General features: G+C 45.3%; 1 long non-coding RNA gene and 1 pseudogene across 1 annotated transcript in view; one reads left to right on the top strand and one right to left on the bottom strand.

The window, feature by feature from the left end:
- The first annotated feature begins 964 nt into the window (after positions 1–964).
- Positions 965–1,432, top strand: LOC100429823 (proline-rich protein 13 pseudogene; annotated as a pseudogene).
- A 222-nt stretch (positions 1,433–1,654) lies between these two features.
- The window catches only part of LOC114670784 (uncharacterized), a 22,247-nt gene continuing 12,721 nt past the window's right edge, over positions 1,655–11,180 (bottom strand). The window contains exons 3-4 of the long non-coding RNA XR_003720517.2: positions 2,234–2,357; positions 1,655–1,968 (exon numbers count right to left, since the gene is read on the bottom strand). This is a non-coding gene — a long non-coding RNA (uncharacterized LOC114670784). The remainder of the gene's footprint in view (positions 1,969–2,233; positions 2,358–11,180) is intronic.

Here is an 11,180-nt window from a genome sequence, read left to right as displayed (position 1 = left end):
ATCATTATTGTTTTCATCTAATTATGTACCACTAATAATTGTAATGATTACTGAGTCTGGAATGTACTGTCAAGACACTTCGACCTTTAGGATGACAAATGATTTCTTTTCTTTTTTTTTTTTTTGAGACAGAGTTTCGCTCTTGTTGCCCAGGCTGGAGTGCAATGGCACGATGTCGGCTCACTGCAACCTCTGCCTCCCAGGTTCAAGCAATTCTCCTGCCTCAGCCTCCCAAGTAGCTGGGATTACAGGCATGTGCCACCACGGCCGGCTAATTTTCCTTTTTTTTTTTTTGAGACGGAGTCTTGCTCTGTGGCCCAGGCTGGAGTGCAGTGGTGCAATCTCGGCTCACTGCAACTTCCGCCTCCCGGGTTCACGCCATTCTCCTGCCTCAGCCTCCCGAGTAGCTGGGACTACAGGCGCCCGCCACCACGCACAGCTACTTTTTTGTATTTTTAGTAGAGATGGGGTTTCACAGTGTTATCCAGGATGGTCTCGATCTCCTGACCTCGTGATCTGCCCACCTCAGCTTCCCAAAGTGCTGGGATTACAGGCGTGAGCCACCACGCCTGGCCACAACCGGCTAATTTTCATATTTTTAGTAGAGATGGGGTTTCACCATGTTGGTCAGGATGGTCTCGAACTCCTGACCTCAAGTGATCCGCCCACCTCAGCCTCAGAAAGTGCTGGGATTACAGGTGTGAATCACCGTGCCCGGCCATGATTTCTTTTTTAAAAAACATATTTTATGGGGAGAACTCATCAAGCCCAGGCGGTGGTGGAAAGAGACAGGGTTTCACTATCTTGGCCAGGCTGGTCTCGAACTCCTGACCTCGTGATCCACCCGCCTCGGCCTCCCAAAGTGCTGGGATTACAGGCATGAGCCCCTGCACCCGGCCAGAAAAGAGACATTTCTTATGTGGAAGTCCTGGTAGCTCTCCAGGCTGGAGGACACACCTAAACATGGAATTTCAATGCCGGGCAGCCAGGGCCAAATCCATATCCCCCCAACATCGGGTACCTTGGAGGTTCCAATCCCGCCACCTATCAACCCACCCTTTCCGCCAGGCCCCCGTCCTCCTCCCCCAGGATCTCCCCAGGGCAATCCAGCTTTCCCCCCAGGTAGGCCCCTCATCCTGTGCCGCAGCCAGGGTATCCAGGATGCCAACCCTCGGGTCCCTACCTTCTCTATACCCACCGCCTGCCCCTGGAATGCCTCCTGTGAATCCCTTGGCTCCTGGCATGGTAGGACCAGCAGTGATAGTGGACGAGATGCAGAAGAAAATGAAGAAAGCCCATAAAAAGATGCATAAGCACCACGAGCATGGCAAACATTCCTCCTCTTCCCTCTCTTCTTCCATCAGTGATTCTGACTGAATACAGGCCCTGGACCCTTCTCTCAAGTCTCACCAGTTCTGCTCTCCCATCAAGCTTCAGAGGCCATGTTGTACTGGGAAAAGTAGCCCTTGTGCTCTCCACCCCTACCCCCACCTGAGCCTCGCCCTGCTGTTCAGCCCTGAGCGGCTAGGGAAAATGGGAAGAGGATTGCCATGGCCTGGCCATCTTCTTGCTGCTTGGATAGATCATATAGCTAATGAGTTTAGCAAGGGAACTAGTTTTTGAAGGTGATGAGCTAAATATTGAAGACAAGTTTGAGATCTGTAAAACGTGGTTTTTTACTTCTGCTTATAATACTTGTGATTGGGGAGGTTTGTGGAAATTTAATTATGATGAAAAACCTCTATCTTTTTTGTAATGTTGGCATACTTGGGGAATTTAGCGGCAAATACATTCCCCAGCAGGCCTTTTGTTGGTTGCACTAACTGCAAGGTTGCTGGGAAGTAGAATTCGTTTGGTCCATGAGCTTTGACTGCCGTTTGGGAACCTCACCTCTCCTCCTTCGCCCAATACGCTGTCTCAGGTCCTATTCTCATTCTCCAGCTCTCAGTCCAAATAAAGTTATTTCTCCTGGAAAAAAAAAATGTTATGGATGTAGTTTCAGTTTAGTTTCTAGTTCTGCAGGTCAGAAGTCTGAAATGGGTTTCATTGGGCTGAAAACAAGTTGTTGGCAGGGCTACACCCTCCTTAGGCTCTAGGGGAAAAGGCGATCAATCCAAGCATAAAATAGATCATGATAAAATCTGTGAGAAAAATGGAATGTGAATACTAGATCAAGGAGGAAAAAATGACAAAATTTTAATGCTAAAAATAACACTTTGATGAAAATAAAGACCTTTTTAGCTGCTGTGGTGTCTTGTGACTGTAGTCCCAGAACTTTGGGAGTCTTGAGGTGGGAGGATTGCTTGAGCCCCGGAGTTCAAGACCAGCCTGGACAACATGGCGAGCCACTGCCCAACCTACAAAAACAAACAAGTAAATAAGTACTTTTTCATGTATTTTTAAATTAGGTGATAGCCTCTGGCCTCTGTCTTTTACATGTATTCTACTGAATATATTTATAAGAATGATGTTTAATTTACAAACAATTTTTACAAATCTGCCAGTAATTACATGCTTTGTAACTATTTACATTTGTGATGTCAAATTTTAGATGTCAACTTAAAAATGTATAAGGGGCACATTTAAAGTATTTTATTTTGATAAACACTTTAATATTAAAAAATTAATTTTGCAAATGGTGATTCTCTGAATTCTCATGTTAACTCTTTAAAATTTTATTTCCTTTAGGGGAAATACATTACAAACCACAGAGCTTCATCTTAAAACATAGAGATGCAGGCCGGGCGCGGTGGCTCAAGCCTGTAATCCCAGCACTTTGGGAGGCCGAGGCGGGCGGATCACAAGGTCAGGAGATCGAGACCACAGTGAAACCCCGTCTCTACTAAAAATACAAAAAATTAGCCGGGCGCGGTTGTGGGCGCCTGTAGTCCCAGCTACTCAGGAGGCTGAGGCAGGAGAATGGCGGGAAGCCGGGAGGCGGAGCTTGCAGTGAGCCGAGATCCTGCCACTGCACTCCAGCCTGGGCAACAGCGTGAGACTCCGTCTCAAAAAATAAAAATTAAAAAAAAAAAATAAAATAAAAAAATAAAACATAGAGATGCTGTAGAAATGGATGACATTTACTTAGCTCTCTCTCTTTCCCATTGTGACCACAAAAATGTCAACAAATAGACAAAAGAGCTATACAAATGTCTATGATAAGCAGCAGATTGATCACTCACAGCTATAATTTCTAACTGGGAAGTTTTTTGTTGTTTTGGGTTTTTGTTTTTTGTTTTTGTTTTTTTTTTTTTTGAGACGGAGTCTCGCTCTGTCCCCCAGGCTGGAGTGCAGTGGCCAGATCTCAGCTCACTGCAAGCTCTGCCTCCCGCGTTTACGCCATTCTCCTGCCTCAGTCTCCCGAGTAGCTGAGACTACAGGCGCCCGCCACCTTGCCCGGCTAGTTTTTTGTATTTTTTAGTAGAGACGGGGTTTCACCGGGTTAGCCAGGATGGTCTCGATCTCCTGACCTCGTGATCCGCCCGTCTCGGCCTCCCAAAGTGCGGGGATTACAGGCTTGAGCCACCGCGCCTGGCCTGTTTTGGGTTTTTTAGATTACTTTAGAAAACCATTTATTAAAGGAAGAGTGTTTAAACATTAATTTAGGTTAACATAAAGAGTGTAGCCACTCCCTAGATCTAGGAATAGATTGCCAGTAACCCAGGATTCATATGTACCTATTCGCCATTAAATCCCCTTCCCAGCCCCCAGAGGAAACTACTACATTGACATTAGCAGTAATAATTTCCTTGCTTTACTTTCTGGTTATAATGCCCATGTATGCCTTTCCAAACGTCGAAGTTTAGTTCTGCCTGGCTTTGAACTTGATATAAATGAACAAGTATTTCAGACAGCATGTATTCTTTTGTCTGGGCTTCCATTACTTAATATTAGGTTTTCAAGATTCATATATATTGTTGCCTGTAGCTATACTTCATTCATTTTCACTGTAGTGTCAAATTTTTACCATTGTATGAACAGATGACAATGTAGCCATTTAATTGCTGATAAACAGTTGCTGTTGCGAACATCCTTGTACATGACTCCAAGTGGACACAAGCACAGGTTCATAAGAGTGAGATGACTGGGTCACAAATAGTTGAATCTTAAATTTTACTAGATAATGTCAAATGCTTTTAACTCTTGGCATTATCACATTTTAAAATTTCAGCTAATTTGGAACATGTGTAATGATATTATATTTCATTATGTTTTTATTTGCACTTCTACCTAATTTGATTACTAATAAGGTTGAGGAATTTTTCTACATTTTTGACTATTTGGATATCATATTTTGCTTGAATCCTTTGCCCGTTTTTCTTTTGGGTTCTCTGACTTTTTTCTTTTCTTTTCTTTTTTTTTTTGAGACAGAGTCTCACTCTGTTGCCCAGGCTGGAGTGCAGTGGCGTGATCTCAGCTCACTGCAAACTTTGGGTTCAAGTGATTCTCATGCCTCAGCCTGTAGCTGGGATTACAGGCATGCAGCACCACGCCTGGCTAATTTTTGCATTTTTAGTAGAGATGGGGTTTCACCATGTTGGCCAGGCTGGTCTCGAACTCCTGACCTCAGGTGATCTGCCCACCTTGGCCTCCCAAAATGCTGGGATTACAGGCGTGAGCCATTGCACCTGGCCTAGGAGTTCTTATATATTCTTATATATTTGTGGCTTGCCACAAAGCAAAACTCAAAATGTTTTCCACAGCCACTCTTCCGTTTTAAATTCCTACCAGCAGTATGTGACAGTCCTGATTTCTCCACATCCTCACCAACACTTGTTATCATTTGTCTTTTTGATTCTAGACATCCTAGTTGGTGTAAGGTAGTATCTCATTGTGGTTTTGATTGAAATTTGTGGCTTGCCTTAATGGTGCCTTAATAATTAAATGCTTTCAACTTTAACGCTCAATACAACAATCTTTTCCTTTATTGTTAGTATATTTAATGACTTAAGAACTTCCTTACTCCAAGGTTATGAAGATAGTTTTCTGTATTATCTTTCAGAGGCTTTATTTATTTATTTACACAGATTCTTGTTCTGTCATCCAGGCTGGAGTCTAGTGGCACAATCTTGGCTCACAGCAACCTATGCCTCCTGGGTTCAAGTGATTCTTGTGCCTCAGCCTCCCGACTAGCTGAGACTACAGGTGCAGGCCACCACGCCCAGCTCATTTTTTCTTTTTTTTTTAGTTTTTAGTAGAGACGGGGTTTCACCATGTTGACCAGGCTGGTCTTGAACTCCTGAGCTCAAGTGATCCACCCACCTTGGCCTCCCAAAGTGCTGGAATTATAGGCATGAGCCACTGCGCCTGGCCTGTTTAATCACTTTTATCAATCTAATAAATATCTATCTAATATCTATAATATCACTTTTATCTTTTTTTTTTTTTTTTTTTTTTTTTTTTTGAGCCTGAGTTTTGCTCTTTTCGCCCAGGCTGGAGTGCAATGGCACGATCTTGGCTCACTGCAATCTCTGCCTCCTGGGTCCAACTGATTCTCCTGCCTCGGCCTCTAGAGTAGCTGGGATTACAGGTGCCCGCCACCATGCCCAGCTAGTTATTGTACTTTTAGTAGAGACGAGGTTTCACCATGTTGGCCAGGCTGGTCTCGAACTCCTGACTTCAGGTGATCCGCCCATCTCAGTCTCAGAAAGTGCGGGGATTACAGATGTAAGCCACCATGCCCAGCCCACTTTTATCTATTGATCACCATACATATTAGTTTCTCTCTCCTTTCCATATGCAAAATACCCCACAAAGAGAGACAACCCTCAAATCCTGTCCAGTTACAGGATTAAGCTCAAAGTTCAGAATCTCTAGGTGACATGTGATAGCCCTTATATTTGGGAATGATGCGAGGCAGTGCTTGTACCATGTTCAGACGTGGCTGTTTTTGATCCAGAGACGTACGAACTAAAAAGACAAGGTATCTGTGCCCCATCTCCCACCAATGTACAATGGTTGAATGGGGCCAGGAAAACCCTCCCATTAGGAAAGGGAAATACAAAGCATTCTGTAGAAATTCTAGACAAATGAGCAGATGGTTTCTTACCCTAGGAATGAGGAATTTCCTAATCAGGTTCCAATTTGTCCCCCAGGAAGGGCTCACCAGTTGGTGTTCTCTGTGCCTATCGCTCCACCCTCTGGGAGATCTTCCTTGGTCATATCTAAAGAGGGTTGCCGAGGAGGAAAAAGGTTTTTCCTTTGCTCTATCAGGGTTTTGCTGTGTTGGCCAGGCTGGTCTCTAACTCCTGACCTCAGATGATCCACTCGCCTTGGCCCCCCCCAAAGAGCTGGGATTACAGGCATCAGCCACCACGCCTGTTTTATTTTATAAAATGGCCCCAGGTTTTATTTTATAAGTTTAATGTGGCAAAAGGTGGGGGTGATCCATAGAGAAGAGAAGAGGCAGCGAGGCTTGGGGGTTTTTATGCCATTTAGAGGAAGGACAATAAATGTATAGAGAAGTCACAAGGCAAAGGAAAGGGGTTTCTGACTTTCTGCTTCTAGGAGGTAGTAAATTGTGGGGAGGTAAATATATGGGAAATACTAAGGGGAGATTAGGGCTAGTTAGTAAGGTGTATTCATGTAGACACGTCATCTCTTTCTTGCCATTTCCATCTCTGGGGATAAGAGCTGTTCTTCCCTTTCTGACATGGGAAAGGGGGCGGTCGCCTGCACAAGGAGAATATATGCCCTGTTTTCATATAGGGAGGGCAGGGAGCTTGCCCTGTGTTTGGTTTTTCTCAATTGCTTTCAGCTCAAAATCATTCTTATGCCAGAGTGACATATACTTTCCTGCAGGAAACTGAACTGAATGAGCAGGTTTGACAACTTGTTCATTGCCTGTAGTAGACTAAGTGCTTGGGAGTCATTTTTCAGTCTCAAGTGGTCATACAAAGTTAAACTATAAACTAAGTTCCTCTCAAAGTTAGCTCAACCTACACTCAGGGATTAAGAAGGGCAGCTTGGAGGTTAGAACCAAGATGGAGACTGGGCATGGTGGCTCACATCTATAATTCCAGCACTTTGGGAGACCAACCTGGGAAGATCCCTTGAGCCCAGGAGTTCAAGACCAGCCTGGGCAACATAATGAAACCCCAGCCTCACAAAAAATACAAAAAGATTAGCCAGGTGTGGTGGTGCATGCCTGTACCCCAACTACTAGGGATGCTGAGGTGGAAGGATTGCTTGAACTTGGGAGATAGAGGCTGCAGTGAGCTGAGATCATGCCCTGGACAATAGGGTGAGACCCTGTTTCAAAAACAAAACCAAACCAATTTTTTAAAAATAAGAATTTTAAAAGAAAAAGACAATTATAAAAATTTTAAGGGTTAGACAATAAGTCATCTAACACAGGCTGGGTACAGTGGCTCATGCCTGTAATCCCAGCACTTTGGGAGGCCATATGCCTCCTATTCTACTACTGAGTTCAGGAGTTTGAGACCACCCTGGCCAACGTGGTGAAACCCCGTCTCTACTAAAAATACAAAATTAGTTGGGCACGGTGGCTGGCGCATGCCTATAATCCCAGCTACTCGGGATATGGAGGCAGTGGAATCGCTTGAACCCAGGAGGTGGAGGTTGCAGTGTGCCAAGATTGTGCTATGGCATTCCAGCCTGGGTGACAGAGTAAGACTCCGCCTCACCGGGTGCGGTGGCTCACACCTGTAATCCCAGCACTTTGGGAAACCGAGGTGGGCAGATCACGAGGTCAAGAGATTGAGACCATCCTGGCCAATATGGTGAAACCCTGTCTCTACTAAAAATACAAAATTAGCCAGGCGTGGTGGTGCATGCCTGTAATCCCAGCTACTCAGTAGGCTGAGGCAAGAGAATCACTTGAACCTGGGAGGCAGGGGTTGCGGTGAGCCTAGATTGCGCCATTGCACTTCAGCCTGGGCAACAAGAGTGAAATTCCATCTCAACAGCAAAATAAGAATATGATAGCTCTAGATATCCTCTTATAGGATAATCTCTGAAGTTTATTCTTAGGCCAAAAACTGTGGAGGCTCCTCTGTTTTTTCTCTTTTTCTCACATCCCACATCCACTGTGTCTCTAAATCCGGTTGACTCTAGCTTCAAAATATATTCAGAATCCAACTACTTCTCACCACCTCTATTGTTACTCCTCTGGTCTACTGCAACAGCCTCCTAACATTTACTTGTTTCCATCCTTGTCTCTCAGGCCTATTCTTAACACAGCAACCACAGTGATGATGCTAAAATGTTAAGTCAAATCACATTACTACTACTCTATTCAAATCCTTCCAACAGTTCCCAGTCACAATAAAAGCTGTAAAGGTAAAAAAGTGTGATATCTTTCCTCACCCATCATAAGGGTCATGGCTGGCACTCCCATAATAAAAGAAAGGTGAATAAGAGAAAAGCATAACAAATGTACTTCATCAAAGTTTTAGGTGACGCCAGAGTCTTCAGAAATGAAAACCAAAAGACCCAGAGAAAACTGTGTTTCTGTGCTTGGGTCTGATGCAGAACGGGCAGCGGTGTAGGAATGTGATTGGACAAAAGGGTATGATCTAATGGTAACGGACCAAGCGGGGAAACCCAGCAAGGCCTGTCTGTTCAGATCCTTCTTGGCCTCTCTATGCAGCATTCTTTCCTCCTAGGTTTGGGGCAGGACCCTTTTGGAATGAGGGTCTTCAACGGAGAACATAGAGAGTGACCTTTCTAGGTTTTATGGCTTGTTCGTGGGGAGAGAAGTTCTAGTTTCTGTGATAAACCTTGGGGAAGAGGAAATACGGTTTCTGTGACTCTTCAGGGGACAAAGGAAAGCGAGAGACAGGAGGGCAGGAGGTCAGAGAGACTTTGCTTAGAGGCTTTTTAGTCTCTGAAGTACTCAGCATGCCAAAGTGCCATCCTTTGGGGTATCATTTTCTGAGCTCCAACAAAGCTAAAGTCACTTTTTATAATTGTTATTTGCTCTCTTCCTCCCCCTTCTCCTCTCCCCTTGCACTCCCCACACTTTGTCACAACTCTGACCTTACTTCCAGCTCCTCTCTTCCTGGCTTACTGTATTCGCCCATTTCCACACTGCTAATAAAGACATACCTGAGACTGGGAAGAAAAAGAGGTTTAATTGGACTTACAGGCCGGGCACGGTGGCTCACGCCTGTAATCCCAGCACTTTGGGAGGCCAAGGAGGGCGGATCATGAGGTCAGGAGATCGAGACTATCCTGGCTAACACAGTGAAACCCCGTCTCTACTAAAAATACAAAAAAATTAGCTGGGCGTAGTGGTGGGCGCCTGTAGTTCCAGCTACTCGGGAGGTTGAGGCAGGAGAATGGCGTGAACCCGGGAGGCGGAGCTTGCAGTGAGCTGAGATCGTGCCACTGCACTCCAGCCTGGGCGACAGAGCAAGACTCCGTCTCAAAAAAAAAAAAAAAAAAAAAAAAAAAATTGGACTTACAGCTCCACATGGCTGGGGAGGCCTCGGAATCATGGCGAGAGGCAAAAGGCACTTGGTACATGGCAGCGGAAGAGAAAAATGAGGAATAAGCAAAAGCAGAACCCCTTGATAAACCCATCAGATCTCATGAGACTTATTCACTATCACCAGAATAGCACAGGAAAGACGGGTCCCCATGATTCAATTACCTCCCCCTGGGTCCCTCCCACAACACATGGGAATTCTGGGAGATACAATTCAAGTTGAGATTTGGGTGGGGACACAGCAAAACCCCGTATCATCCTGCCCCAGCCCCTCCAAATCTCATGTCCTCACATTTCAAAACCAATCATGCCTTCCCAACAGTCCCTCAAAGTCTTAACTCATTTCAGTATTAACCCCAAAGTCCACAGTCCAAAGTCTTGTGAGGAAAAGAAAGAGAGATCAGACTGTTACTGTGTCTATATAGAAAGAAGTAGACATAAGAGACTCCATTTTGTTCTGTATTTGAGATGCTGTTAATCTGTAACCCTACCCCCAACCCTGTCCTTGCAAGAGACATGTGCTGTGGTGACTCAAGGTTTAACGGATTTGGGCTGTGCAGGGTGTGCTTTGTTAAACAAGTGACTGAAGGCAGCTTGCTGGTTAAAAGTCATCACCATTCTCTTAATCTCAAGTATCCAGGGACACATACACTGCAGAAGGTCGCAGGGACCTTTGCCTAGGAAAGCTAGGTATTGTCCAAGGTTTCTCCCCATGTGATAGTCTGAAATATGGCCTCGTGGGAAGGGAAAGACCTAATCGTCCCCCAGCCTGATACCTGTGAAGGGTCTGTGCTGAGGAGGACTAGGATAAGAGGAAAGAAGGCCTCTTGGCAGTTGAGATAGAGAAAAGCATCTGTCTTCTGCCCGTCCCTGGGCAATGGAACATCTCCGTGTAAATCCCGATTGTATGTTCTGTTTACTGAGAAAGGAGGAAACCGCCTTAGGGCTGAAGGTGGGACGTGCTAGCGGCAATACTGCTCTTTTTTTGAGACGGAGTCTTGCTCTGTGCCCCAGGCTGGAGTGCAGTGGCGCGATCTCGGCTCACTGCAAGCTCCGCCTCCCGGGTTCACGCCATTCTCCTGCCTCAGCCTCCCAAGTAGCTGGGACTACAGGCGCCCGCCACCTCGCCCGGCTAATTTTTTGTATTTTTTAGTAGAGACGGGGTTTCACCGTGTTAGCCAGGATGGTCTCGATCTCCTGACCTCGTGATCCGCCCGTCTCGGCCTCCCAAAGTGCTGGGATTACAGGCTTGAGCCACCGCGCCCGGCCAATACTGCTCTTTATGCACTAAAAAGGTTTATGGAGATGTTTGCATATGCATATCAAGGCACAGCACTTTTCCTTAAACTTATTCATGTCACAGAGATCTTTATTCATATGTCTTACTGCTGACCTTCTCCCTACGATGATCCTATTATCCTGCCACTTCCCTTTTTCTAAGATGGTAAAGATAATGATCAATAAATACTGACGGAACTCAGAGTCCTCTGTATGCTGAGCGCCAGTCCCCTGGGCCCACTTTTTCTTTCTCTATACTTTGTTTCCGTGTCTCATTTCTTTTCTCAAGTCTCTCGTTCCACCTAACAAGAAACGCTCACAGGTGTGGAGGGGCAGGTCACCCCTTCAAAGTCTTATTTGAGACAAGGCAAGTCCCTTCTGCCTATGAGCCTGTAAAATCAAAAGCGAACTAGTTACTTTCTAGATACAACTGGGATACAGGTATTGGGTA

Source organism: Macaca mulatta, chromosome 11 (genome assembly GCF_049350105.2).
Source record: "Macaca mulatta isolate MMU2019108-1 chromosome 11, T2T-MMU8v2.0, whole genome shotgun sequence".
NCBI lineage: Eukaryota > Metazoa > Chordata > Mammalia > Primates > Cercopithecidae > Macaca > Macaca mulatta.
This window is presented reverse-complemented; position numbering and strand designations above follow the sequence as displayed.